General features: G+C 45.5%; 40 non-coding genes across 40 annotated transcripts; all 40 read left to right on the forward strand.

Moving 5' to 3' along the window:
• The first annotated feature begins 1 nt into the window (after position 1).
• On the forward strand, positions 2–120 carry LOC139400734 (5S ribosomal RNA). The gene has a single exon (XR_011632709.1). It is a non-coding gene; the product is annotated as a 5S ribosomal RNA (ribosomal RNA).
• A 260-nt stretch (positions 121–380) lies between these two features.
• On the forward strand, positions 381–499 carry LOC139400746 (5S ribosomal RNA). Its single transcript, XR_011632720.1, has one exon. It is a non-coding gene; the product is annotated as a 5S ribosomal RNA (ribosomal RNA).
• Positions 500–676: 177 nt separating this feature from the next.
• On the forward strand, positions 677–795 carry LOC139400744 (5S ribosomal RNA). The gene has a single exon (XR_011632718.1). It is a non-coding gene; the product is annotated as a 5S ribosomal RNA (ribosomal RNA).
• A 260-nt stretch (positions 796–1,055) lies between these two features.
• LOC139400752 (5S ribosomal RNA) lies at positions 1,056–1,174 on the forward strand. The gene has a single exon (XR_011632726.1). It is a non-coding gene; the product is annotated as a 5S ribosomal RNA (ribosomal RNA).
• Positions 1,175–1,351: 177 nt separating this feature from the next.
• On the forward strand, positions 1,352–1,470 carry LOC139400712 (5S ribosomal RNA). Its single transcript, XR_011632687.1, has one exon. It is a non-coding gene; the product is annotated as a 5S ribosomal RNA (ribosomal RNA).
• A 177-nt stretch (positions 1,471–1,647) lies between these two features.
• LOC139400749 (5S ribosomal RNA) lies at positions 1,648–1,766 on the forward strand. The gene has a single exon (XR_011632723.1). It is a non-coding gene; the product is annotated as a 5S ribosomal RNA (ribosomal RNA).
• Positions 1,767–1,943: 177 nt separating this feature from the next.
• Positions 1,944–2,062, forward strand: LOC139400745 (5S ribosomal RNA). The gene has a single exon (XR_011632719.1). It is a non-coding gene; the product is annotated as a 5S ribosomal RNA (ribosomal RNA).
• Positions 2,063–8,187: 6,125 nt separating this feature from the next.
• On the forward strand, positions 8,188–8,306 carry LOC139400747 (5S ribosomal RNA). The gene has a single exon (XR_011632721.1). It is a non-coding gene; the product is annotated as a 5S ribosomal RNA (ribosomal RNA).
• A 260-nt stretch (positions 8,307–8,566) lies between these two features.
• On the forward strand, positions 8,567–8,685 carry LOC139400713 (5S ribosomal RNA). Its single transcript, XR_011632688.1, has one exon. It is a non-coding gene; the product is annotated as a 5S ribosomal RNA (ribosomal RNA).
• Positions 8,686–8,862: 177 nt separating this feature from the next.
• On the forward strand, positions 8,863–8,981 carry LOC139400723 (5S ribosomal RNA). Its single transcript, XR_011632698.1, has one exon. It is a non-coding gene; the product is annotated as a 5S ribosomal RNA (ribosomal RNA).
• A 177-nt stretch (positions 8,982–9,158) lies between these two features.
• LOC139400750 (5S ribosomal RNA) lies at positions 9,159–9,277 on the forward strand. The gene has a single exon (XR_011632724.1). It is a non-coding gene; the product is annotated as a 5S ribosomal RNA (ribosomal RNA).
• Positions 9,278–9,454: 177 nt separating this feature from the next.
• Positions 9,455–9,573, forward strand: LOC139400748 (5S ribosomal RNA). The gene has a single exon (XR_011632722.1). It is a non-coding gene; the product is annotated as a 5S ribosomal RNA (ribosomal RNA).
• Positions 9,574–15,629: 6,056 nt separating this feature from the next.
• On the forward strand, positions 15,630–15,748 carry LOC139400751 (5S ribosomal RNA). The gene has a single exon (XR_011632725.1). It is a non-coding gene; the product is annotated as a 5S ribosomal RNA (ribosomal RNA).
• Positions 15,749–15,925: 177 nt separating this feature from the next.
• Positions 15,926–16,044, forward strand: LOC139400714 (5S ribosomal RNA). Its single transcript, XR_011632689.1, has one exon. It is a non-coding gene; the product is annotated as a 5S ribosomal RNA (ribosomal RNA).
• A 260-nt stretch (positions 16,045–16,304) lies between these two features.
• LOC139400715 (5S ribosomal RNA) lies at positions 16,305–16,423 on the forward strand. Its single transcript, XR_011632690.1, has one exon. It is a non-coding gene; the product is annotated as a 5S ribosomal RNA (ribosomal RNA).
• Positions 16,424–16,600: 177 nt separating this feature from the next.
• On the forward strand, positions 16,601–16,719 carry LOC139400716 (5S ribosomal RNA). Its single transcript, XR_011632691.1, has one exon. It is a non-coding gene; the product is annotated as a 5S ribosomal RNA (ribosomal RNA).
• Positions 16,720–16,896: 177 nt separating this feature from the next.
• LOC139400717 (5S ribosomal RNA) lies at positions 16,897–17,015 on the forward strand. The gene has a single exon (XR_011632692.1). It is a non-coding gene; the product is annotated as a 5S ribosomal RNA (ribosomal RNA).
• A 177-nt stretch (positions 17,016–17,192) lies between these two features.
• LOC139400718 (5S ribosomal RNA) lies at positions 17,193–17,311 on the forward strand. Its single transcript, XR_011632693.1, has one exon. It is a non-coding gene; the product is annotated as a 5S ribosomal RNA (ribosomal RNA).
• A 260-nt stretch (positions 17,312–17,571) lies between these two features.
• LOC139400719 (5S ribosomal RNA) lies at positions 17,572–17,690 on the forward strand. Its single transcript, XR_011632694.1, has one exon. It is a non-coding gene; the product is annotated as a 5S ribosomal RNA (ribosomal RNA).
• A 260-nt stretch (positions 17,691–17,950) lies between these two features.
• LOC139400720 (5S ribosomal RNA) lies at positions 17,951–18,069 on the forward strand. Its single transcript, XR_011632695.1, has one exon. It is a non-coding gene; the product is annotated as a 5S ribosomal RNA (ribosomal RNA).
• Positions 18,070–18,246: 177 nt separating this feature from the next.
• On the forward strand, positions 18,247–18,365 carry LOC139400721 (5S ribosomal RNA). The gene has a single exon (XR_011632696.1). It is a non-coding gene; the product is annotated as a 5S ribosomal RNA (ribosomal RNA).
• A 260-nt stretch (positions 18,366–18,625) lies between these two features.
• On the forward strand, positions 18,626–18,744 carry LOC139400722 (5S ribosomal RNA). The gene has a single exon (XR_011632697.1). It is a non-coding gene; the product is annotated as a 5S ribosomal RNA (ribosomal RNA).
• A 177-nt stretch (positions 18,745–18,921) lies between these two features.
• On the forward strand, positions 18,922–19,040 carry LOC139400724 (5S ribosomal RNA). Its single transcript, XR_011632699.1, has one exon. It is a non-coding gene; the product is annotated as a 5S ribosomal RNA (ribosomal RNA).
• Positions 19,041–19,217: 177 nt separating this feature from the next.
• LOC139400725 (5S ribosomal RNA) lies at positions 19,218–19,336 on the forward strand. Its single transcript, XR_011632700.1, has one exon. It is a non-coding gene; the product is annotated as a 5S ribosomal RNA (ribosomal RNA).
• A 260-nt stretch (positions 19,337–19,596) lies between these two features.
• On the forward strand, positions 19,597–19,715 carry LOC139400726 (5S ribosomal RNA). The gene has a single exon (XR_011632701.1). It is a non-coding gene; the product is annotated as a 5S ribosomal RNA (ribosomal RNA).
• Positions 19,716–19,892: 177 nt separating this feature from the next.
• On the forward strand, positions 19,893–20,011 carry LOC139400727 (5S ribosomal RNA). Its single transcript, XR_011632702.1, has one exon. It is a non-coding gene; the product is annotated as a 5S ribosomal RNA (ribosomal RNA).
• Positions 20,012–20,224: 213 nt separating this feature from the next.
• Positions 20,225–20,343, forward strand: LOC139400728 (5S ribosomal RNA). The gene has a single exon (XR_011632703.1). It is a non-coding gene; the product is annotated as a 5S ribosomal RNA (ribosomal RNA).
• A 177-nt stretch (positions 20,344–20,520) lies between these two features.
• Positions 20,521–20,639, forward strand: LOC139400729 (5S ribosomal RNA). Its single transcript, XR_011632704.1, has one exon. It is a non-coding gene; the product is annotated as a 5S ribosomal RNA (ribosomal RNA).
• A 260-nt stretch (positions 20,640–20,899) lies between these two features.
• On the forward strand, positions 20,900–21,018 carry LOC139400730 (5S ribosomal RNA). The gene has a single exon (XR_011632705.1). It is a non-coding gene; the product is annotated as a 5S ribosomal RNA (ribosomal RNA).
• Positions 21,019–21,278: 260 nt separating this feature from the next.
• LOC139400731 (5S ribosomal RNA) lies at positions 21,279–21,397 on the forward strand. Its single transcript, XR_011632706.1, has one exon. It is a non-coding gene; the product is annotated as a 5S ribosomal RNA (ribosomal RNA).
• A 177-nt stretch (positions 21,398–21,574) lies between these two features.
• On the forward strand, positions 21,575–21,693 carry LOC139400732 (5S ribosomal RNA). The gene has a single exon (XR_011632707.1). It is a non-coding gene; the product is annotated as a 5S ribosomal RNA (ribosomal RNA).
• Positions 21,694–21,953: 260 nt separating this feature from the next.
• On the forward strand, positions 21,954–22,072 carry LOC139400733 (5S ribosomal RNA). Its single transcript, XR_011632708.1, has one exon. It is a non-coding gene; the product is annotated as a 5S ribosomal RNA (ribosomal RNA).
• Positions 22,073–22,249: 177 nt separating this feature from the next.
• LOC139400735 (5S ribosomal RNA) lies at positions 22,250–22,368 on the forward strand. The gene has a single exon (XR_011632710.1). It is a non-coding gene; the product is annotated as a 5S ribosomal RNA (ribosomal RNA).
• A 260-nt stretch (positions 22,369–22,628) lies between these two features.
• On the forward strand, positions 22,629–22,747 carry LOC139400736 (5S ribosomal RNA). The gene has a single exon (XR_011632711.1). It is a non-coding gene; the product is annotated as a 5S ribosomal RNA (ribosomal RNA).
• Positions 22,748–23,007: 260 nt separating this feature from the next.
• Positions 23,008–23,126, forward strand: LOC139400737 (5S ribosomal RNA). Its single transcript, XR_011632712.1, has one exon. It is a non-coding gene; the product is annotated as a 5S ribosomal RNA (ribosomal RNA).
• A 177-nt stretch (positions 23,127–23,303) lies between these two features.
• Positions 23,304–23,422, forward strand: LOC139400738 (5S ribosomal RNA). Its single transcript, XR_011632713.1, has one exon. It is a non-coding gene; the product is annotated as a 5S ribosomal RNA (ribosomal RNA).
• A 260-nt stretch (positions 23,423–23,682) lies between these two features.
• LOC139400739 (5S ribosomal RNA) lies at positions 23,683–23,801 on the forward strand. The gene has a single exon (XR_011632714.1). It is a non-coding gene; the product is annotated as a 5S ribosomal RNA (ribosomal RNA).
• Positions 23,802–23,978: 177 nt separating this feature from the next.
• On the forward strand, positions 23,979–24,097 carry LOC139400741 (5S ribosomal RNA). Its single transcript, XR_011632715.1, has one exon. It is a non-coding gene; the product is annotated as a 5S ribosomal RNA (ribosomal RNA).
• A 260-nt stretch (positions 24,098–24,357) lies between these two features.
• On the forward strand, positions 24,358–24,476 carry LOC139400742 (5S ribosomal RNA). The gene has a single exon (XR_011632716.1). It is a non-coding gene; the product is annotated as a 5S ribosomal RNA (ribosomal RNA).
• Positions 24,477–24,653: 177 nt separating this feature from the next.
• LOC139400743 (5S ribosomal RNA) lies at positions 24,654–24,772 on the forward strand. Its single transcript, XR_011632717.1, has one exon. It is a non-coding gene; the product is annotated as a 5S ribosomal RNA (ribosomal RNA).
• The last annotated feature ends 248 nt before the right edge of the window (positions 24,773–25,020 follow it).

A 25,020-nucleotide genomic window follows, 5' to 3' on the forward strand; every position in this document is an offset into this window, starting at 1 on the left:
CGCTTACGGCCACACCGGCCTGAGTACGCCTGATCTCGTCCGATCTCGGAAGCTAAGCAGGGTCGGGCCTGGTTAGTACTTGGATGGGAGACCGCCTGGGAATACCAGGTGCTGTAAGCTTTTTGTCACTGCCTTGTGGAATTTCAACTCTTTGTCCGTTTTTTCCCACAAGGCTGAAATATGTGCCCTCGCTTTGAAATAAGTAAGCAAGGTTAGTTTGTATTTCATCCAACAATCTGTACCACAAATTATGGCTACAGTATATGCAATTTCTTCCACTTTTTGAGTGACACAAAGATGCTTATCTAAATGGTGAAAATGCAACAGCTGTTAATCAGGCTCACTTTGACTTTACATAGTGCACCAAGAGATAGTTTCTCGCTTACGGCCACACCGGCCTGAGTACGCCTGATCTCGTCCGATCTCGGAAGCTAAGCAGGGTCGGGCCTGGTTAGTACTTGGATGGGAGACCGCCTGGGAATACCAGGTGCTGTAAGCTTTTTGTCACTGCCTTGTGGAATTTCAACTCTTTGTCCGTTTTTTCCCACAAGGCTGAAATATGTGCCCTCGCTTTGAAATAAGTAAGCAAGGTTAGTTTGTATTTCATCCAACAATCTGTGCTACAAATTATGGCTACAGTATATGCAATTTCATCCACTTTTTGAGATTACCTTTCGCTTACGGCCACACCGGCCTGAGTACGCCTGATCTCGTCTGATCTCGGAAGCTAAGCAGGGTCGGGCCTGGTTAGTACTTGGATGGGAGACCGCCTGGGAATACCAGGTGCTGTAAGCTTTTTGTCACTGCCTTGTGGAATTTCAACTCTTTGTCCGTTTTTTCCCACAAGGCTGAAATATGTGCCCTCGCTTTGAAATAAGTAAGCAAGGTTAGTTTGTATTTCATCCAACAATCTGTGCTACACATTATGGCTACAGTATATGCAATTTCTTCCACTTTTTGAGTGACACAAAGATGCTTATCTAAATGGTGAAAATGCAACAGCTGTTAATCAGGCTCACTTTGACTTTACATAGTGCACCAAGAGATAGTTTCTCGCTTACGGCCACACCGGCCTGAGTACGCCTGATCTCGTCCGATCTCGGAAGCTAAGCAGGGTCGGGCCTGGTTAGTACTTGGATGGGAGACCGCCTGGGAATACCAGGTGCTGTAAGCTTTTTGTCACTGCCTTGTGGAATTTCAACTCTTTGTCCGTTTTTTCCCACAAGGCTGAAATATGTGCCCTCGCTTTGAAATAAGTAAGCAAGGTTAGTTTGTATTTCATCCAACAATCTGTGCTACAAATTATGGCTACAGTATATGCAATTTCATCCACTTTTTGAGATTGCCTTTCGCTTACGGCCACACCGGCCTGAGTACACCTGATCTCGTCCGATCTCGGAAGCTAAGCAGGGTCGGGCCTGGTTAGTACTTGGATGGGAGACCGCCTGGGAATACCAGGTGCTGTAAGCTTTTTGTCACTGCCTTGTGGAATTTCAACTCTTTGTCCGTTTTTTCCCACAAGGCTGAAATATGTGCCCTCGCTTTGAAATAAGTAAGCAAGGTTAGTTTGTATTTCATCCAACAATCTGTGCTACAAATTATGGCTACAGTATATGCAATTTCATCCACTTTTTGAGATTGCCTTTCGATTACGGCCACACCGGCCTGAGTACGCCTGATCTCGTCCGATCTCGGAAGCTAAGCAGGGTCGGGCCTGGTTAGTACTTGGATGGGAGACCGCCTGGGAATACCAGGTGCTGTAAGCTTTTTGTCACTGCCTTGTGGAATTTCAACTCTTTGTCCGTTTTTTCCCACAAGGCTGAAATATGTGCCCTCGCTTTGAAATAAGTAAGCAAGGTTAGTTTGTATTTCATCCAACAATCTGTGCTACAAATTATGGCTACAGTATATGCAATTTCATCCACTTTTTGAGATTACCTTTCGCTTACGGCCACACCGGCCTGAGTACGCCTGATCTCGTCTGATCTCGGAAGCTAAGCAGGGTCGGGCCTGGTTAGTACTTGGATGGGAGACCGCCTGGGAATACCAGGTGCTGTAAGCTTTTTGTCACTGCCTTGTGGAATTTCAACTCTTTGTCCGTTTTTTCCCACAAGGCTGAAATATGTGCCCTCGCTTTGAAATAAGTAAGCAAGGTTAGTTTGTATTTCATCCAACAATCTGTGCTACAAATTATGGCTACAGTATATGCAATTTCTTCCACTTTTTGAGTGACACAAAGATGCTTATCTAAATGGTGAAAATGCAACAGCTGTTAATCAGGCTCACTTTGACTTTACATAGTGCACCAAGAGATAGTTTCTCGCTTACGGCCACACCGGCCTGAGTACGCAACTGTTGATTGACGCAGGTGTGAGTGATTGCGCTGAGACTGAGTGTTTGCTCTAGAGAGTTTGTGTTGGAGTTTTGAGCTTTTTGAAGTACAATTTCTTTTTGTAAATTGATTAAGTTAGATTTATAGTTTGGGGTTGTTCCCCGGCAGCATATTGCTGTTTGGGGGACTTTCCTCCTGTCGTTATTCGGATGGATACAATGGCTTTGACCAACGCTGGAAAAAAGACTACGAACAAAGGAAACATGGATAATGGCGCTGCAGCAAGACAGGCGCAAAAATATGAAAAGAATTTAACAGTGGCTGTGGAAATTATGGGAGAAGAGAAGATTACAATGATGGAGGTATTGAGAGGGATTAAAGAAGTTTGTGGACTGGTCTGCGGCTGTCGGGTCAAAGATGAAAAGCGATTTGAAGTGACGCTGTCAAGTGCGAGAGGGAAAGAAAAACTGATGGATGGATTTAAAATCCGGAGCTGTCGAATCATGGCAAAGGATCTATCGCTGGATGAGATGGTTGTATCCTTCTTAAACCTCCCAGTATATATTACAGACGAGGACATCACAGAGCGGCTAAGAGCATGGGGTGTGTCTGCTATATCGCCGGTGAAAAGGCGCTACTGGCCGGGGACGGACATTGCTGATGGGACGTGCTTCTGTAAAGTTAGGTTCACAGACACTGTGCGCTCGTTGCCATATTCTGCCAAATTTGAAACGTTGGAAGGGGCTGAGTACTTCAGAGTAATACACGATCGGCAGGTCAAGGTCTGTAGGCTGTGTATCCAGCCAGGGCACGTGCTACGAGAGTGCCCTGATTTCGCATGTCATAAGTGTGGTGAGCAGGGGCATTACGCACGAGAGTGCAATGGGAGGAGAGAGCGAGGTTGTGTTGGATGCGGGAGGGGTGTAGCGCAGTGCTCCTGTCCCCATGGGGAAGGTGCTCAGGACTGGGCATCACAGGATTTCAGCGCAAATAGTGTCGTGGAGGAGAACGAGGTGGAGGAAGCTGGGGAGGAAATTGGCATGAGTGAGCAACCCCAGGGAGAGAAGGAGGACGAAGAACAGAGGCAGCCAGAGGAGGAAGTGGAGACGGAGCCTTGTACTGAAGGAAGGGAGGCACCCAAGGATGGAGGGATAAGCTCAAGCCTAGACGATGTAGAGTTGGAGGGCGATCCTCGTGGAGAGGGGGGCTCCTCTAGGGAGGTGGATAATGCAAGGGATGACTCTCGCAAACGTAAAGAGTCTGAAGAAGAGCTGTCGGAGGAAGATTTGGAGTACATAAAATCAATGCGTTGGGATAGTAAAAGGAACATGATAACCAAGAAGAAAAAGAAGAAAAAAGATCAATCATGATGGACTGGATTCATCCCCTCTTTATAGTCATAATGGTGAGAGTTGTATCTATTAACACCAATGGACTTCGTAGCAAAGAAAAGCTAGAGCTGGTGTTGGAAGCCTTCTCTGCGGATATATTATGTCTTCAGGAGACCCATTGGACTGAGCCGTATATGGATAATGTAAGGCAGAGATGGAATGGACTAATGTACGTGAGTAATGGTACTGTGCGGGCATGTGGGGTAGCTATTTTGGTAAAACATGACGTTGTGTCTAACTTAAATTTGTTATGTGCTGACACTGTGGGTCGAATGGTGGGAGTGGGTTTCACTTATCAAGATATGGAGTACTCGTTGTACAATGTCTATGCTCCTAATAATGAAATTGAGAGGAGGGTTATGTTTATGTCTATGGGAGGATTATGTGGGAAAAACTGTTTGCTTGTTGGGGATTTTAATGTATGGATGGATAGGCTAGATGCCTCAAGTAGCGCACATTTTAGCTCTGACTCATCTCGGGGAGCGCTATTAAGGCTAATGAGGGATGAGGATTGGGTGGATATATGGAGGGAGAGGAATCCAGATAAGCGGGTGTTCTCTCGAAGACAAGTGGTGAGGGGTGAGCTCAAGCAGTCACGTATAGATTTGTGTCTCACTCATAGAGAGGTTGCGCACTTGGTTGTGGGGGTAAAGTATTCACACACATTTTTTAGTGACCATGATGCTCTGCTTTTCAGGCTGGGTGCATCAGGGGAGGGGAGGGGGGGTGGTTTGTGGTGTCTTAATGCCAGTATGCTGAAGGATGAGGTGTTTAGGGCAGCAGTGAAAGAGTGTGTGAATGACGCCGTGTCAGATCCTTTATTTGAGTCGGATGTGAGTGTGTGGTGGGAAGGATTAAAAGGGGAGTTCAAGCGGCTGGCAATATCTAGTGCAAGACGGGCAAATGTGACAAGGAGGAGGGAGGAGGGGATTCTTAAATCTCGCCTGTTATTGGAGTTAGAAAAGGTAGAAAACTGCCCAGGCTATGATGTGACAGAGTACCTGAGGGTGAGGGAGGAGTTGAGGGTCGTAGAGAGGCACAGGTGCATGGGGGCAGTGGTGAGGAGTAGAGCACAGTATGTGGTGGAGGGGGAGAGAAATACTGCTTTTTTCCTGGGGTTAGAAAGGAGGAAGCAGGAAAGGAGTTTTCTAACTGAGCTGATAAATGAGAGGGGGGAGAGGGTGACAGATCTGGAAGGAATTTTGAATACAGTGCATTCTTTTTATAAGGGCTTATTTACGTCGGGTGGGGTAGATGAAGTGTGTATGAGAAGAGTGCTAGACGCAGTAGAGGCTAGGGTGTCGACTGAGGATGTAGAGATGTGTGATGCTGATTTTACATTGGCAGAGGTTAAAGCTGCCATATTGGGCCTGAACTTGAATAAGAGCCCGGGTTCAGATGGTCTTACTGCAGAGTTTTACCGTGAGTTTAGTGACATACTGGCCCCACTAATGCTGCGTGTGTATGTGTGTATGGAGGAGAAGAGGGTAGTCCCTGAATCTTTAGCTATGGGTGTGTTGACTGTGTTATACAAAGGGAAGGGGAGCAGACTGAAATTAGAGAACTACAGACCAATAACCCTTTTGAACTCCGACAATAAGGTGCTTGCGAAGATAATGGCTAATAGGTTGAATAAGGTGATGGGAAGCATCATAGCACCTACTCAGGCCTATGGAGTTCCGGGGCGGGATGTAGTGGACACCCTCTGCACTATCCGGGATGTGGTGAAGCAGATGGGGGAGGTGGGTGGGGCGGTGCTCTGTCTAGATCTGAATAAAGCCTTTGATCGGGTGGAGCATCGGTTCCTGTTAGAGGCCTTGGAAAGATTTGGGTTCGGGCCTCGTCTTAAAGGATGGGTGAAGCTTTTGTATGGGTCAGCGTGCAGTGTCGTGAAATGTAATGGTGTGCTGACTGATCCTTTTCCCCTGGGCAGGTCTGTTAGGCAGGGTTGTCCATTGTCTGCACTACTATACAGCGTCTCAGTAGAGCCTTTAGCGGCGTTTGTAAAGCGGAATGGAGGAGTGCATGGAGTGGACCTCCCGGGGGGAGGCGTCAGTGTACTGCATCATTATGCTGATGACACCACCTGTACTTTGCGGGATGGAGAGAGTGTGAATTGTCTGATGAAGTGTTTTGATGTGTATGGGAGAGCTTCTGGGGCTAAGGTGAATGTAGAAAAGTCTCAAATGTTATGTGCTGATGATACTGTTATGTCTACATGTAACATTCCTTTTAAGACTGTTAAGGGGCATGTGAGAATTTTGGGTGTGAATATTGGGGTAGATGAGCGGGAGGCGAGGGACTTAACTTGGACAGGGGTGATTAATAAAATAAAGACGACTCTGAATTACTGGAAACAAAGGAAATTAAAATTGAGGGGGAAAGTGGTTGTGGTGAATGCATTGTTAATGTCAAAATGTGTGTATACCTTAGGGGTTATGGACATGCCTGTATGGGCTCTGAAGGGAATTAATAATTTAATGTCTGATTTCCTGTGGGGTGGGAAGGGGGTGAAGATTGCTCATGATGTAATGATAGCAGATTATGATAGGGGTGGTTTGAGATTAATAGATCTGGAGGTGAAGTTAAAAGCCATGAGGGTGAAGAGAGTACAACGGTTTTTGTATGGGGAGGAGGGTCAGGGGTGGAAGGAGTTTTTCAGGCATTGGTTGCATAGGAGTGGAGGTTGTGGAGATTATGGGTTGTTAATGTGTTTCAAGCCCAGCATGTATGCAGAGGTGCCTGAGTTTTATCAGGAGGTGTTCAGGGCCTGGGCGGAGTTCTTACCGCAAGTAAGTTATGAGTGTGACTCTATTGGGGTGATTTTGAATATACCAGTTTTTCTGAACCCAATGCTGAAATCAGAGGGAAAGATGCTGGAGAGTAAGGTAATAATGAAGGCGGGTATGATAAGACTGAGGGACTTTAGGTATGAGGTGGTGCCAGGGTTCCTGCCTGAGCAGGCGATCGTAGATACTGTCTGGGGGGTAGATGAGGATGTCAGGAAAGGGATGGTGTTGAGAATGTATGATAGGATAAAGGAGTGTGTTCCAGGGGAGTGGGTGAGGCTGTTGGACAATCATTTGAGTAATGGAGTCTTAGAGACCTTGCCTGTGTTGCAGGTGAAATGTGGGGAGAAAATGCAAGCCTTATCCTCTACCCAGGTGAGGGCCGTATACTGGGCGCTTATTACCAGGAAGGTCAGGGCGCCTGCATCGGAGAAAGTGTGGAGGCAAGTTTTTCCAGGGATGGAAGTTGAGAGGTTGTGGGAAAACATGGTAGTGAGGCTCAATAGTATTGAATGTACCCATTTTGATTTTATGTTGAGGCACAACCGTGTTTTTACCAAGGTGGTGTTACATCAGGTAGACAGGTCAGTGTCTCGTGTGTGTGATGTATGCACAGATAAAGATGAAAATCTGATGCACATGATGTTTGAATGTGTTGATGTAGCTGGGTTCCATGTGAGGTTGAGGGACATGTTAGAAAGGTACTGGGGAGAAGAGTTAATGGGTGGGGTTGATTGGAGGTGTTTGGTATTGTTTGGAGTGGGTCAGCATGTGAAGGGGGGGAATATTGTATTATTGAATGTTTTGCTGTCACATGCAAGGTATGCAGTATATATAAGGAGGAACTTGGCAAGGTTTGAGGAAAAGAGGGTGACAGTGTGGAAGGTGTTTGAAGGCTTGGTAAGGAAGGATGTAGGATTGATGTATAGGTCTAAGCAGGAGGATTTTGAGAGGGTGTTTATGAAGGATTGTGGATTTATTGCTGTGGGGGAGGATGGTGGATTGGTGTATGGGTTTTGATGTGTAACATTTTGGAGATTTCAGTACAAATTTGAAAGAATTGTTTTGAGAATGTCTTAGTTTCTACTTGATAAGGAGGTGCTTTGAACACTCTCTATTCTTGTGGAATGTGGTTTAGCAAAGTATTGTATGCAATGGTAGTATAATTTGAGTTTTGGTATTTGAATTTCTCTATTTTTGATTTGATAGGGGGTGAATTGTTTGCCTGCCAATGTCAAGTATTGTGTTGATTAAAATGGTTTGTGTAGATAAAATTTGTATATCATGTAAAATAAGAATTTTTATAATGAAATAAGTAAGCAAGGTTAGTTTGTATTTCATCCAACAATCTGTGCTACAAATTATGGCTACAGTATATGCAAAAGTACGCCTGATCTCGTCCGATCTCGGAAGCTAAGCAGGGTCGGAAGCTAAGCAGGGTCGGGCCTGGTTAGTACTTGGATGGGAGACCGCCTGGGAATACCAGGTGCTGTAAGCTTTTTGTCACTGCCTTGTGGAATTTCAACTCTTTGTCCGTTTTTTCCCACAAGGCTGAAATATGTGCCCTCGCTTTGAAATAAGTAAGCAAGGTTAGTTTGTATTTCATCCAACAATCTGTGCTACAAATTATGGCTACAGTATATGCAATTTCATCCACTTTTTGAGATTACCTTTCGCTTACGGCCACACCGGCCTGAGTACGCCTGATCTCGTCTGATCTCGGAAGCTAAGCAGGGTCGGGCCTGGTTAGTACTTGGATGGGAGACCGCCTGGGAATACCAGGTGCTGTAAGCTTTTTGTCACTGCCTTGTGGAATTTCAACTCTTTGTCCGTTTTTTCCCACAAGGCTGAAATATGTGCCCTCGCTTTGAAATAAGTAAGCAAGGTTAGTTTGTATTTCATCCAACAATCTGTGCTACACATTATGGCTACAGTATATGCAATTTCTTCCACTTTTTGAGTGACACAAAGATGCTTATCTAAATGGTGAAAATGCAACAGCTGTTAATCAGGCTCACTTTGACTTTACATAGTGCACCAAGAGATAGTTTCTCGCTTACGGCCACACCGGCCTGAGTACGCCTGATCTCGTCCGATCTCGGAAGCTAAGCAGGGTCGGGCCTGGTTAGTACTTGGATGGGAGACCGCCTGGGAATACCAGGTGCTGTAAGCTTTTTGTCACTGCCTTGTGGAATTTCAACTCTTTGTCCGTTTTTTCCCACAAGGCTGAAATATGTGCCCTCGCTTTGAAATAAGTAAGCAAGGTTAGTTTGTATTTCATCCAACAATCTGTGCTACAAATTATGGCTACAGTATATGCAATTTCATCCACTTTTTGAGATTGCCTTTCGCTTACGGCCACACCGGCCTGAGTACACCTGATCTCGTCCGATCTCGGAAGCTAAGCAGGGTCGGGCCTGGTTAGTACTTGGATGGGAGACCGCCTGGGAATACCAGGTGCTGTAAGCTTTTTGTCACTGCCTTGTGGAATTTCAACTCTTTGTCCGTTTTTTCCCACAAGGCTGAAATATGTGCCCTCGCTTTGAAATAAGTAAGCAAGGTTAGTTTGTATTTCATCCAACAATCTGTGCTACAAATTATGGCTACAGTATATGCAATTTCATCCACTTTTTGAGATTGCCTTTCGATTACGGCCACACCGGCCTGAGTACGCCTGATCTCGTCCGATCTCGGAAGCTAAGCAGGGTCGGGCCTGGTTAGTACTTGGATGGGAGACCGCCTGGGAATACCAGGTGCTGTAAGCTTTTTGTCACTGCCTTGTGGAATTTCAACTCTTTGTCCGTTTTTTCCCACAAGGCTGAAATATGTGCCCTCGCTTTGAAATAAGTAAGCAAGGTTAGTTTGTATTTCATCCAACAATCTGTGCTACAAATTATGGCTACAGTATATGCAATTTCATCCACTTTTTGAGATTACCTTTCGCTTACGGCCACACCGGCCTGAGTACGCCTGATCTCGTCTGATCTCGGAAGCTAAGCAGGGTCGGGCCTGGTTAGTACTTGGATGGGAGACCGCCTGGGAATACCAGGTGCTGTAAGCTTTTTGTCACTGCCTTGTGGAATTTCAACTCTTTGTCCGTTTTTTCCCACAAGGCTGAAATATGTGCCCTCGCTTTGAAATAAGTAAGCAAGGTTAGTTTGTATTTCATCCAACAATCTGTGCTACAAATTATGGCTACAGTATATGCAATTTCTTCCACTTTTTTGAGTGACACAAAGATGCTTATCTAAATGGTGAAAATGCAACAGCTGTTAATCAGGCTCACTTTGACTTTACATAGTGCACCAAGAGATAGTTTCTCGCTTACGGCCACACCGGCCTGAGTACGCAACTGTTGATTGACGCAGGTGTGAGTGATTGCGCTGAGACTGAGTGTTTGCTCTAGAGAGTTTGTGTTGGAGTTTTGAGCTTTTTGAAGTACAATTTCTTTTTGTAAATTGATTAAGTTAGATTTATAGTTTGGGGTTGTTCCCCGGCAGCATATTGCTGTTTGGGGGACTTTCCTCCTGTCGTTATTCGGATGGATACAATGGCTTTGACCAACGCTGGAAAAAAGACTACGAACAAAGGAAACATGGATAATGGCGCTGCAGCAAGACAGGCGCAAAAATATGAAAAGAATTTAACAGTGGCTGTGGAAATTATGGGAGAAGAGAAGATTACAATGATGGAGGTATTGAGAGGGATTAAAGAAGTTTGTGGACTGGTCTGCGGCTGTCGGGTCAAAGATGAAAAGCGATTTGAAGTGACGCTGTCAAGTGCGAGAGGGAAAGAAAAACTGATGGATGGATTTAAAATCCGGAGCTGTCGAATCATGGCAAAGGATCTATCGCTGGATGAGATGGTTGTATCCTTCTTAAACCTCCCAGTATATATTACAGACGAGGACATCACAGAGCGGCTAAGAGCATGGGGTGTGTCTGCTATATCGCCGGTGAAAAGGCGCTACTGGCCGGGGACGGACATTGCTGATGGGACGTGCTTCTGTAAAGTTAGGTTCACAGACACTGTGCGCTCGTTGCCATATTCTGCCAAATTTGAAACGTTGGAAGGGGCTGAGTACTTCAGAGTAATACACGATCGGCAGGTCAAGGTCTGTAGGCTGTGTATCCAGCCAGGGCACGTGCTACGAGAGTGCCCTGATTTCGCATGTCATAAGTGTGGTGAGCAGGGGCATTACGCACGAGAGTGCAATGGGAGGAGAGAGCGAGGTTGTGTTGGATGCGGGAGGGGTGTAGCGCAGTGCTCCTGTCCCCATGGGGAAGGTGCTCAGGACTGGGCATCACAGGATTTCAGCGCAAATAGTGTCGTGGAGGAGAACGAGGTGGAGGAAGCTGGGGAGGAAATTGGCATGAGTGAGCAACCCCAGGGAGAGAAGGAGGACGAAGAACAGAGGCAGCCAGAGGAGGAAGTGGAGACGGAGCCTTGTACTGAAGGAAGGGAGGCACCCAAGGATGGAGGGATAAGCTCAAGCCTAGACGATGTAGAGTTGGAGGGCGATCCTCGTGGAGAGGGGGGCTCCTCTAGGGAGGTGGATAATGCAAGGGATGACTCTCGCAAACGTAAAGAGTCTGAAGAAGAGCTGTCGGAGGAAGATTTGGAGTACATAAAATCAATGCGTTGGGATAGTAAAAGGAACATGATAACCAAGAAGAAAAAGAAGAAAAAAGATCAATCATGATGGACTGGATTCATCCCCTCTTTATAGTCATAATGGTGAGAGTTGTATCTATTAACACCAATGGACTTCGTAGCAAAGAAAAGCTAGAGCTGGTGTTGGAAGCCTTCTCTGCGGATATATTATGTCTTCAGGAGACCCATTGGACTGAGCCGTATATGGATAATGTAAGGCAGAGATGGAATGGACTAATGTACGTGAGTAATGGTACTGTGCGGGCATGTGGGGTAGCTATTTTGGTAAAACATGACGTTGTGTCTAACTTAAATTTGTTATGTGCTGACACTGTGGGTCGAATGGTGGGAGTGGGTTTCACTTATCAAGATATGGAGTACTCGTTGTACAATGTCTATGCTCCTAATAATGAAATTGAGAGGAGGGTTATGTTTATGTCTATGGGAGGATTATGTGGGAAAAACTGTTTGCTTGTTGGGGATTTTAATGTATGGATGGATAGGCTAGATGCCTCAAGTAGCGCACATTTTAGCTCTGACTCATCTCGGGGAGCGCTATTAAGGCTAATGAGGGATGAGGATTGGGTGGATATATGGAGGGAGAGGAATCCAGATAAGCGGGTGTTCTCTCGAAGACAAGTGGTGAGGGGTGAGCTCAAGCAGTCACGTATAGATTTGTGTCTCACTCATAGAGAGGTTGCGCACTTGGTTGTGGGGGTAAAGTATTCACACACATTTTTTAGTGACCATGATGCTCTGCTTTTCAGGCTGGGTGCATCAGGGGAGGGGAGGGGGGGTGGTTTGTGGTGTCTTAATGCCAGTATGCTGAAGGATGAGGTGTTTAGGGCAGCAGTGAAAGAGTGTGTGAATGACGCCGTGTCAGATCCTTTATTTGAGTCGGATGTGAGTGTGTGGTGGGAAGGATTAAAAGGGGAGTTCAAGCGGCTGGCAATATCTAGTGCAAGACGGGCAAATGTGACAAGGAGGAGGGAGGAGGGGATTCTTAAATCTCGCCTGTTATTGGAGTTAGAAAAGGTAGAAAACTGCCCAGGCTATGATGTGACAGAGTACCTGAGGGTGAGGGAGGAGTTGAGGGTCGTAGAGAGGCACAGGTGCATGGGGGCAGTGGTGAGGAGTAGAGCACAGTATGTGGTGGAGGGGGAGAGAAATACTGCTTTTTTCCTGGGGTTAGAAAGGAGGAAGCAGGAAAGGAGTTTTCTAACTGAGCTGATAAATGAGAGGGGGGAGAGGGTGACAGATCTGGAAGGAATTTTGAATACAGTGCATTCTTTTTATAAGGGCTTATTTACGTCGGGTGGGGTAGATGAAGTGTGTATGAGAAGAGTGCTAGACGCAGTAGAGGCTAGGGTGTCGACTGAGGATGTAGAGATGTGTGATGCTGATTTTACATTGGCAGAGGTTAAAGCTGCCATATTGGGCCTGAACTTGAATAAGAGCCCGGGTTCAGATGGTCTTACTGCAGAGTTTTACCGTGAGTTTAGTGACATACTGGCCCCACTAATGCTGCGTGTGTATGTGTGTATGGAGGAGAAGAGGGTAGTCCCTGAATCTTTAGCTATGGGTGTGTTGACTGTGTTATACAAAGGGAAGGGGAGCAGACTGAAATTAGAGAACTACAGACCAATAACCCTTTTGAACTCCGACAATAAGGTGCTTGCGAAGATAATGGCTAATAGGTTGAATAAGGTGATGGGAAGCATCATAGCACCTACTCAGGCCTATGGAGTTCCGGGGCGGGATGTAGTGGACACCCTCTGCACTATCCGGGATGTGGTGAAGCAGATGGGGGAGGTGGGTGGGGCGGTGCTCTGTCTAGATCTGAATAAAGCCTTTGATCGGGTGGAGCATCGGTTCCTGTTAGAGGCCTTGGAAAGATTTGGGTTCGGGCCTCGTCTTAAAGGATGGGTGAAGCTTTTGTATGGGTCAGCGTGCAGTGTCGTGAAATGTAATGGTGTGCTGACTGATCCTTTTCCCCTGGGCAGGTCTGTTAGGCAGGGTTGTCCATTGTCTGCACTACTATACAGCGTCTCAGTAGAGCCTTTAGCGGCGTTTGTAAAGCGGAATGGAGGAGTGCATGGAGTGGACCTCCCGGGGGGAGGCGTCAGTGTACTGCATCATTATGCTGATGACACCACCTGTACTTTGCGGGATGGAGAGAGTGTGAATTGTCTGATGAAGTGTTTTGATGTGTATGGGAGAGCTTCTGGGGCTAAGGTGAATGTAGAAAAGTCTCAAATGTTATGTGCTGATGATACTGTTATGTCTACATGTAACATTCCTTTTAAGACTGTTAAGGGGCATGTGAGAATTTTGGGTGTGAATATTGGGGTAGATGAGCGGGAGGCGAGGGACTTAACTTGGACAGGGGTGATTAATAAAATAAAGACGACTCTGAATTACTGGAAACAAAGGAAATTAAAATTGAGGGGGAAAGTGGTTGTGGTGAATGCATTGTTAATGTCAAAATGTGTGTATACCTTAGGGGTTATGGACATGCCTGTATGGGCTCTGAAGGGAATTAATAATTTAATGTCTGATTTCCTGTGGGGTGGGAAGGGGGTGAAGATTGCTCATGATGTAATGATAGCAGATTATGATAGGGGTGGTTTGAGATTAATAGATCTGGAGGTGAAGTTAAAAGCCATGAGGGTGAAGAGAGTACAACGGTTTTTGTATGGGGAGGAGGGTCAGGGGTGGAAGGAGTTTTTCAGGCATTGGTTGCATAGGAGTGGAGGTTGTGGAGATTATGGGTTGTTAATGTGTTTCAAGCCCAGCATGTATGCAGAGGTGCCTGAGTTTTATCAGGAGGTGTTCAGGGCCTGGGCGGAGTTCTTACCGCAAGTAAGTTATGAGTGTGACTCTATTGGGGTGATTTTGAATATACCAGTTTTTCTGAACCCAATGCTGAAATCAGAGGGAAAGATGCTGGAGAGTAAGGTAATAATGAAGGCGGGTATGATAAGACTGAGGGACTTTAGGTATGAGGTGGTGCCAGGGTTCCTGCCTGAGCAGGCGATCGTAGATACTGTCTGGGGGGTAGATGAGGATGTCAGGAAAGGGATGGTGTTGAGAATGTATGATAGGATAAAGGAGTGTGTTCCAGGGGAGTGGGTGAGGCTGTTGGACAATCATTTGAGTAATGGAGTCTTAGAGACCTTGCCTGTGTTGCAGGTGAAATGTGGGGAGAAAATGCAAGCCTTATCCTCTACCCAGGTGAGGGCCGTATACTGGGCGCTTATTACCAGGAAGGTCAGGGCGCCTGCATCGGAGAAAGTGTGGAGGCAAGTTTTTCCAGGGATGGAAGTTGAGAGGTTGTGGGAAAACATGGTAGTGAGGCTCAATAGTATTGAATGTACCCATTTTGATTTTATGTTGAGGCACAACCGTGTTTTTACCAAGGTGGTGTTACATCAGGTAGACAGGTCAGTGTCTCGTGTGTGTGATGTATGCACAGATAAAGATGAAAATCTGATGCACATGATGTTTGAATGTGTTGATGTAGCTGGGTTCCATGTGAGGTTGAGGGACATGTTAGAAAGGTACTGGGGAGAAGAGTTAATGGGTGGGGTTGATTGGAGGTGTTTGGTATTGTTTGGAGTGGGTCAGCATGTGAAGGGGGGGAATATTGTATTATTGAATTTTTTGCTGTCACATGCAAGGTATGCAGTATATATAAGGAGGAACTTGGCAAGGTTTGAGGAAAAGAGGGTGACAGTGTGGAAGGTGTTTGAAGGCTTGGTAAGGAAGGATGTAGGATTGATGTATAGGTCTAAGCAGGAGGATTTTGAGAGGGTGTTTATGAAGGATTGTGGATTTATTGCTGTGGGGGAGGATGGTGGATTGGTGTATGGGTTTTGATGTGTAACATTTTGGAGATTTCAGTACAAATTTGAAAGAATTGTTTTGAGAATGTCTTAGTTTCTACTTGATAAGGAGGTGCTTTGAACACTCTCTATTCTTGTGGAATGTGGTTTAGCAAAGTATTGTATGCAATGGTAGTATAATTTGAGTTTTGGTATTTGAATTTCTCTATTTTTGATTTGATAGGGGGTGAATTGTTTGCCTGCCAATGTCAAGTATTGTGTTGATTAAAATGGTTTGTGTAGATAAAATTTGTATATCATGTAAAATAAGAATTTTTATAATAAAAAAAAAAAAAAAAAAAAAAAGTACGCCTGATCTCGTCCGATCTCGGAAGCTAAGCAGGGTCGGGCCTGGTTAGTACTTGGATGGGAGACCGCCTGGGAATACCAGGTGCTGTAAGCTTTTTGTCACTGCCTTGTGGAATTTCAACTCTTTGTCCGTTTTTTCCCACAAGGCTGAAATATGTGCCCTCGCTTTGAAATAAGTAAGCAAGGTTAGTTTGTATTTCATCCAACAATCTGTACCACAAATTATGGTTACAGTATATGCAATTTCATCCACTTTTTGAGATTGCCTTTCGTTTACGGCCACACCGGCCTGAGTCCTCCTGATCTCGTCCGATCTCGGAAGCTAAGCAGGGTCGGGCCTGGTTAGTACTTGGATGGGAGACCGCCTGGGAATACCAGGTGCTGTAAGCTTTTTGTCACTGCCTTGTGGAATTTCAACTCTTTGTCCGTTTTTTCCCACAAGGCTGAAATATGTGCCCTCGCTTTGAAATAAGTAAGCAAGGTTAGTTTGTATTTCATCCAACAATCTGTACCACAAATTATGGTTACAGTATATGCAATTTCATCCACTTTTTGAGATTGCCTTTCGCTTACGGCCACACCGGCCTGAGTACGCCTGATCTCGTCCGATCTCGGAAGCTAAGCAGGGTCGGGCCTGGTTAGTACTTGGATGGGAGACCGCCTGGGAATACCAGGTGCTGTAAGCTTTTTGTCACTGCCTTGTGGAATTTCAACTCTTTGTCCGTTTTTTCCCACAAGGCTGAAATATGTGCCCTCGCTTTGAAATAAGTAAGCAAGGTTAGTTTGTATTTCATCCAACAATCTGTGCTACAAATTATGGCTACAGTATATGCAATTTCTTCCACTTTTTGAGTGACACAAAGATGCTTATCTAAATGGTGAAAATGCAACAGCTGTTAATCAGGCTCACTTTGACTTTACATAGTGCACCAAGAGATAGTTTCTCGCTTACGGCCACACCGGCCTGAGTACGCCTGATCTCGTCCGATCTCGGAAGCTAAGCAGGGTCGGGCCTGGTTAGTACTTGGATGGGAGACCGCCTGGGAATACCAGGTGCTGTAAGCTTTTTGTCACTGCCTTGTGGAATTTCAACTCTTTGTCCGTTTTTTCCCACAAGGCTGAAATATGTGCCCTCGCTTTGAAATAAGTAAGCAAGGTTAGTTTGTATTTCATCCAACAATCTGTACCACAAATTATGGCTACAGTATATGCAATTTCATCCACTTTTTGAGATTGCCTTTCGCTTACGGCCACACCGGCCTGAGTACGCCTGATCTCGTCCGATCTCGGAAGCTAAGCAGGGTCGGGCCTGGTTAGTACTTGGATGGGAGACCGCCTGGGAATACCAGGTGCTGTAAGCTTTTTGTCACTGCCTTGTGGAATTTCAACTCTTTGTCCGTTTTTTCCCACAAGGCTGAAATATGTGCCCTCGCTTTGAAATAAGTAAGCAAGGTTAGTTTGTATTTCATCCAACAATCTGTACCACAAATTATGGCTACAGTATATGCAATTTCATCCACTTTTTGAGATTGCCTTTCGCTTACGGCCACACCGGCCTGAGTACGCCTGATCTCGTCCGATCTCGGAAGCTAAGCAGGGTCGGGCCTGGTTAGTACTTGGATGGGAGACCGCCTGGGAATACCAGGTGCTGTAAGCTTTTTGTCACTGCCTTGTGGAATTTCAACTCTTTGTCCGTTTTTTCCCACAAGGCTGAAATATGTGCCCTCGCTTTGAAATAAGTAAGCAAGGTTAGTTTGTATTTCATCCAACAATCTGTGCTACAAATTATGGCTACAGTATATGCAATTTCATCCACTTTTTGAGATTGCCTTTCGCTTACGGCCACACCGGCCTGAGTACGCCTGATCTCGTCCGATCTCGGAAGCTAAGCAGGGTCGGGCCTGGTTAGTACTTGGATGGGAGACCGCCTGGGAATACCAGGTGCTGTAAGCTTTTTGTCACTGCCTTGTGGAATTTCAACTCTTTGTCCGTTTTTTCCCACAAGGCTGAAATATGTGCCCTCGCTTTGAAATAAGTAAGCAAGGTTAGTTTGTATTTCATCCAACAATCTGTGCTACAAATTATGGCTACAGTATATGCAATTTCTTCCACTTTTTGAGTGACACAAAGATGCTTATCTAAATGGTGAAAATGCAACAGCTGTTAATCAGGCTCACTTTGACTTTACATAGTGCACCAAGAGATAGTTTCTCGCTTACGGCCACACCGGCCTGAGTACGCCTGATCTCGTCCGATCTCGGAAGCTAAGCAGGGTCGGGCCTGGTTAGTACTTGGATGGGAGACCGCCTGGGAATACCAGGTGCTGTAAGCTTTTTGTCACTGCCTTGTGGAATTTCAACTCTTTGTCCGTTTTTTCCCACAAGGCTGAAATATGTGCCCTCGCTTTGAAATAAGTAAGCAAGGTTAGTTTGTATTTCATCCAACAATCTGTGCTACAAATTATGGCTACAGTATATGCAATTTCTTCCACTTTTTGAGTGACACAAAGATGCTTATCTAAATGGTGAAAATGCAACAGCTGTTAATCAGGCTCACTTTGACTTTACATAGTGCACCAAGAGATAGTTTCTCGCTTACGGCCACACCGGCCTGAGTACGCCTGATCTCGTCCGATCTCGGAAGCTAAGCAGGGTCGGGCCTGGTTAGTACTTGGATGGGAGACCGCCTGGGAATACCAGGTGCTGTAAGCTTTTTGTCACTGCCTTGTGGAATTTCAACTCTTTGTCCGTTTTTTCCCACAAGGCTGAAATATGTGCCCTCGCTTTGAAATAAGTAAGCAAGGTTAGTTTGTATTTCATCCAACAATCTGTACCACAAATTATGGCTACAGTATATGCAATTTCATCCACTTTTTGAGATTGCCTTTCGCTTACGGCCACACCGGCCTGAGTACGCCTGATCTCGTCCGATCTCGGAAGCTAAGCAGGGTCGGGCCTGGTTAGTACTTGGATGGGAGACCGCCTGGGAATACCAGGTGCTGTAAGCTTTTTGTCACTGCCTTGTGGAATTTCAACTCTTTGTCCGTTTTTTCCCACAAGGCTGAAATATGTGCCCTCGCTTTGAAATAAGTAAGCAAGGTTAGTTTGTATTTCATCCAACAATCTGTGCTACAAATTATGGCTACAGTATATGCAATTTCTTCCACTTTTTGAGTGACACAAAGATGCTTATCTAAATGGTGAAAATGCAACAGCTGTTAATCAGGCTCACTTTGACTTTACATAGTGCACCAAGAGATAGTTTCTCGCTTACGGCCACACCGGCCTGAGTACGCCTGATCTCGTCCGATCTCGGAAGCTAAGCAGGGTCGGGCCTGGTTAGTACTTGGATGGGAGACCGCCTGGGAATACCAGGTGCTGTAAGCTTTTTGTCACTGCCTTGTGGAATTTCAACTCTTTGTCCGTTTTTTCCCACAAGGCTGAAATATGTGCCCTCGCTTTGAAATAAGTAAGCAAGGTTAGTTTGTATTTCATCCAACAATCTGTACCACAAATTATGGCTACAGTATATGCAATTTCATCCACTTTTTGAGATTGCCTTTCGCTTACGGCCACACCGGCCTGAGTACGCCTGATCTCGTCCGATCTCGGAAGCTAAGCAGGGTCGGGCCTGGTTAGTACTTGGATGGGAGACCGCCTGGGAATACCAGGTGCTGTAAGCTTTTTGTCACTGCCTTGTGGAATTTCAACTCTTTGTCCGTTTTTTCCCACAAGGCTGAAATATGTGCCCTCGCTTTGAAATAAGTAAGCAAGGTTAGTTTGTATTTCATCCAACAATCTGTACCACAAATTATGGCTACAGTATATGCAATTTCATCCACTTTTTGAGATTGCCTTTCGCTTACGGCCACACCGGCCTGAGTACGCCTGATCTCGTCCGATCTCGGAAGCTAAGCAGGGTCGGGCCTGGTTAGTACTTGGATGGGAGACCGCCTGGGAATACCAGGTGCTGTAAGCTTTTTGTCACTGCCTTGTGGAATTTCAACTCTTTGTCCGTTTTTTCCCACAAGGCTGAAATATGTGCCCTCGCTTTGAAATAAGTAAGCAAGGTTAGTTTGTATTTCATCCAACAATCTGTGCTACAAATTATGGCTACAGTATATGCAATTTCTTCCACTTTTTGAGTGACACAAAGATGCTTATCTAAATGGTGAAAATGCAACAGCTGTTAATCAGGCTCACTTTGACTTTACATAGTGCACCAAGAGATAGTTTCTCGCTTACGGCCACACCGGCCTGAGTACGCCTGATCTCGTCCGATCTCGGAAGCTAAGCAGGGTCGGGCCTGGTTAGTACTTGGATGGGAGACCGCCTGGGAATACCAGGTGCTGTAAGCTTTTTGTCACTGCCTTGTGGAATTTCAACTCTTTGTCCGTTTTTTCCCACAAGGCTGAAATATGTGCCCTCGCTTTGAAATAAGTAAGCAAGGTTAGTTTGTATTTCATCCAACAATCTGTACCACAAATTATGGTTACAGTATATGCAATTTCATCCACTTTTTGAGATTGCCTTTCGCTTACGGCCACACCGGCCTGAGTACGCCTGATCTCGTCCGATCTCGGAAGCTAAGCAGGGTCGGGCCTGGTTAGTACTTGGATGGGAGACCGCCTGGGAATACCAGGTGCTGTAAGCTTTTTGTCACTGCCTTGTGGAATTTCAACTCTTTGTCCGTTTTTTCCCACAAGGCTGAAATATGTGCCCTCGCTTTGAAATAAGTAAGCAAGGTTAGTTTGTATTTCATCCAACAATCTGTGCTACAAATTATGGCTACAGTATATGCAATTTCTTTTTGAGTCCACTTTTTGCTCACTTTGACTTTACATAGTGCACCAAGAGATAGTTTCTCGCTTACGGCCACACCGGCCTGAGTACGCCTGATCTCGTCCGATCTCGGAAGCTAAGCAGGGTCGGGCCTGGTTAGTACTTGGATGGGAGACCGCCTGGGAATACCAGGTGCTGTAAGCTTTTTGTCACTGCCTTGTGGAATTTCAACTCTTTGTCCGTTTTTTCCCACAAGGCTGAAATATGTGCCCTCGCTTTGAAATAAGTAAGCAAGGTTAGTTTGTATTTCATCCAACAATCTGTACCACAAATTATGGCTACAGTATATGCAATTTCATCCACTTTTTGAGATTGCCTTTCGCTTACGGCCACACCGGCCTGAGTACGCCTGATCTCGTCCGATCTCGGAAGCTAAGCAGGGTCGGGCCTGGTTAGTACTTGGATGGGAGACCGCCTGGGAATACCAGGTGCTGTAAGCTTTTTGTCACTGCCTTGTGGAATTTCAACTCTTTGTCCGTTTTTTCCCACAAGGCTGAAATATGTGCCCTCGCTTTGAAATAAGTAAGCAAGGTTAGTTTGTATTTCATCCAACAATCTGTGCTACAAATTATGGCTACAGTATATGCAATTTCTTCCACTTTTTGAGTGACACAAAGATGCTTATCTAAATGGTGAAAATGCAACAGCTGTTAATCAGGCTCACTTTGACTTTACATAGTGCACCAAGAGATAGTTTCTCGCTTACGGCCACACCGGCCTGAGTACGCCTGATCTCGTCCGATCTCGGAAGCTAAGCAGGGTCGGGCCTGGTTAGTACTTGGATGGGAGACCGCCTGGGAATACCAGGTGCTGTAAGCTTTTTGTCACTGCCTTGTGGAATTTCAACTCTTTGTCCGTTTTTTCCCACAAGGCTGAAATATGTGCCCTCGCTTTGAAATAAGTAAGCAAGGTTAGTTTGTATTTCATCCAACAATCTGTGCTACAAATTATGGCTACAGTATATGCAATTTCTTCCACTTTTTGAGTGACACAAAGATGCTTATCTAAATGGTGAAAATGCAACAGCTGTTAATCAGGCTCACTTTGACTTTACATAGTGCACCAAGAGATAGTTTCTCGCTTACGGCCACACCGGCCTGAGTACGCCTGATCTCGTCCGATCTCGGAAGCTAAGCAGGGTCGGGCCTGGTTAGTACTTGGATGGGAGACCGCCTGGGAATACCAGGTGCTGTAAGCTTTTTGTCACTGCCTTGTGGAATTTCAACTCTTTGTCCGTTTTTTCCCACAAGGCTGAAATATGTGCCCTCGCTTTGAAATAAGTAAGCAAGGTTAGTTTGTATTTCATCCAACAATCTGTACCACAAATTATGGCTACAGTATATGCAATTTCATCCACTTTTTGAGATTGCCTTTCGCTTACGGCCACACCGGCCTGAGTACGCCTGATCTCGTCCGATCTCGGAAGCTAAGCAGGGTCGGGCCTGGTTAGTACTTGGATGGGAGACCGCCTGGGAATACCAGGTGCTGTAAGCTTTTTGTCACTGCCTTGTGGAATTTCAACTCTTTGTCCGTTTTTTCCCACAAGGCTGAAATATGTGCCCTCGCTTTGAAATAAGTAAGCAAGGTTAGTTTGTATTTCATCCAACAATCTGTGCTACAAATTATGGCTACAGTATATGCAATTTCTTCCACTTTTTGAGTGACACAAAGATGCTTATCTAAATGGTGAAAATGCAACAGCTGTTAATCAGGCTCACTTTGACTTTACATAGTGCACCAAGAGATAGTTTCTCGCTTACGGCCACACCGGCCTGAGTACGCCTGATCTCGTCCGATCTCGGAAGCTAAGCAGGGTCGGGCCTGGTTAGTACTTGGATGGGAGACCGCCTGGGAATACCAGGTGCTGTAAGCTTTTTGTCACTGCCTTGTGGAATTTCAACTCTTTGTCCGTTTTTTCCCACAAGGCTGAAATATGTGCCCTCGCTTTGAAATAAGTAAGCAAGGTTAGTTTGTATTTCATCCAACAATCTGTACCACAAATTATGGCTACAGTATATGCAATTTCATCCACTTTTTGAGATTGCCTTTCGCTTACGGCCACACCGGCCTGAGTACGCCTGATCTCGTCCGATCTCGGAAGCTAAGCAGGGTCGGGCCTGGTTAGTACTTGGATGGGAGACCGCCTGGGAATACCAGGTGCTGTAAGCTTTTTGTCACTGCCTTGTGGAATTTCAACTCTTTGTCCGTTTTTTCCCACAAGGCTGAAATATGTGCCCTCGCTTTGAAATAAGTAAGCAAGGTTAGTTTGTATTTCATCCAACAATCTGTGCTACAAATTATGGCTACAGTATATGCAATTTCTTCCACTTTTTGAGTGACACAAAGATGCTTATCTAAATGGTGAAAATGCAACAGCTGTTAATCAGGCTCACTTTGACTTTACATAGTGCACCAAGAGATAGTTTCTCGCTTACGGCCACACCGGCCTGAGTACGCCTGATCTCGTCCGATCTCGGAAGCTAAGCAGGGTCGGGCCTGGTTAGTACTTGGATGGGAGACCGCCTGGGAATACCAGGTGCTGTAAGCTTTTTGTCACTGCCTTGTGGAATTTCAACTCTTTGTCCGTTTTTTCCCACAAGGCTGAAATATGTGCCCTCGCTTTGAAATAAGTAAGCAAGGTTAGTTTGTATTTCATCCAACAATCTGTACCACAAATTATGGCTACAGTATATGCAATTTCATCCACTTTTTGAGTGACACAAAGATGCTTATCTAAATGGTGAAAATGCAACAGCTGTTAATCAGGCTCACTTTGACTTTACATAGTGCACCAAGAGATAGCCTTTCGCTTACGGCCACACCGGCCTGAGTACGCCTGATCTCGTCCGATCTCGGAAGCTAAGCAGGGTCGGGCCTGGTTAGTACTTGGATGGGAGACCGCCTGGGAATACCAGGTGCTGTAAGCTTTTTGTCACTGCCTTGTGGAATTTCAACTCTTTGTCCGTTTTTTCCCACAAGGCTGAAATATGTGCCCTCGCTTTGAAATAAGTAAGCAAGGTTAGTTTGTATTTCATCCAACAATCTGTACCACAAATTATGGCTACAGTATATGCAATTTCATCCACTTTTTGAGGTTGCCTTTCGCTTACGGCCACACCGGCCTGAGTACGCCTGATCTCGTCCGATCTCGGAAGCTAAGCAGGGTCGGGCCTGGTTAGTACTTGGATGGGAGACCGCCTGGGAATACCAGGTGCTGTAAGCTTTTTGTCACTGCCTTGTGGAATTTCAACTCTTTGTCCGTTTTTTCCCACAAGGCTGAAATATGTGCCCTCGCTTTGAAATAAGTAAGCAAGGTTAGTTTGTATTTCATCCAACAATCTGTGCTACAAATTATGGCTACAGTATATGCAATTTCTTCCACTTTTTGAGTGACACAAAGATGCTTATCTAAATGGTGAAAATGCAACAGCTGTTAATCAGGCTCACTTTGACTTTACATAGTGCACCAAGAGATAGTTTCTCGCTTACGGCCACACCGGCCTGAGTACGCCTGATCTCGTCCGATCTCGGAAGCTAAGCAGGGTCGGGCCTGGTTAGTACTTGGATGGGAGACCGCCTGGGAATACCAGGTGCTGTAAGCTTTTTGTCACTGCCTTGTGGAATTTCAACTCTTTGTCCGTTTTTTCCCACAAGGCTGAAATATGTGCCCTCGCTTTGAAATAAGTAAGCAAGGTTAGTTTGTATTTCATCCAACAATCTGTACCACAAATTATGGTTACAGTATATGCAATTTCATCCACTTTTTGAGATTGCCTTTCGCTTACGGCCACACCGGCCTGAGTACGCCTGATCTCGTCCGATCTCGGAAGCTAAGCAGGGTCGGGCCTGGTTAGTACTTGGATGGGAGACCGCCTGGGAATACCAGGTGCTGTAAGCTTTTTGTCACTGCCTTGTGGAATTTCAACTCTTTGTCCGTTTTTTCCCACAAGGCTGAAATATGTGCCCTCGCTTTGAAATAAGTAAGCAAGGTTAGTTTGTATTTCATCCAACAATCTGTGCTACAAATTATGGCTACAGTATATGCAATTTCTTCCACTTTTTGAGTGACACAAAGATGCTTATCTAAATGGTGAAAATGCAACAGCTGTTAATCAGGCTCACTTTGACTTTACATAGTGCACCAAGAGATAGTTTCTCGCTTACGGCCACACCGGCCTGAGTACGCCTGATCTCGTCCGATCTCGGAAGCTAAGCAGGGTCGGGCCTGGTTAGTACTTGGATGGGAGACCGCCTGGGAATACCAGGTGCTGTAAGCTTTTTGTCACTGCCTTGTGGAATTTCAACTCTTTGTCCGTTTTTTCCCACAAGGCTGAAATATGTGCCCTCGCTTTGAAATAAGTAAGCAAGGTTAGTTTGTATTTCATCCAACAATCTGTACCACAAATTATGGTTACAGTATATGCAATTTCATCCACTTTTTGAGATTGCCTTTCGCTTACGGCCACACCGGCCTGAGTACGCCTGATCTCGTCCGATCTCGGAAGCTAAGCAGGGTCGGGCCTGGTTAGTACTTGGATGGGAGACCGCCTGGGAATACCAGGTGCTGTAAGCTTTTTGTCACTGCCTTGTGGAATTTCAACTCTTTGTCCGTTTTTTCCCACAAGGCTGAAATATGTGCCCTCGCTTTGAAATAAGTAAGCAAGGTTAGTTTGTATTTCATCCAACAATCTGTGCTACAAATTATGGCTACAGTATATGCAATTTCTTCCACTTTTTGAGTGACACAAAGATGCTTATCTAAATGGTGAAAATGCAACAGCTGTTAATCAGGCTCACTTTGACTTTACATAGTGCACCAAG

Source organism: Oncorhynchus clarkii, unplaced genomic scaffold (assembly GCF_045791955.1).
Source record: "Oncorhynchus clarkii lewisi isolate Uvic-CL-2024 unplaced genomic scaffold, UVic_Ocla_1.0 unplaced_contig_1094_pilon_pilon, whole genome shotgun sequence".
In the NCBI taxonomy this organism is placed as follows: Eukaryota; Metazoa; Chordata; class Actinopteri; order Salmoniformes; family Salmonidae; genus Oncorhynchus; species Oncorhynchus clarkii.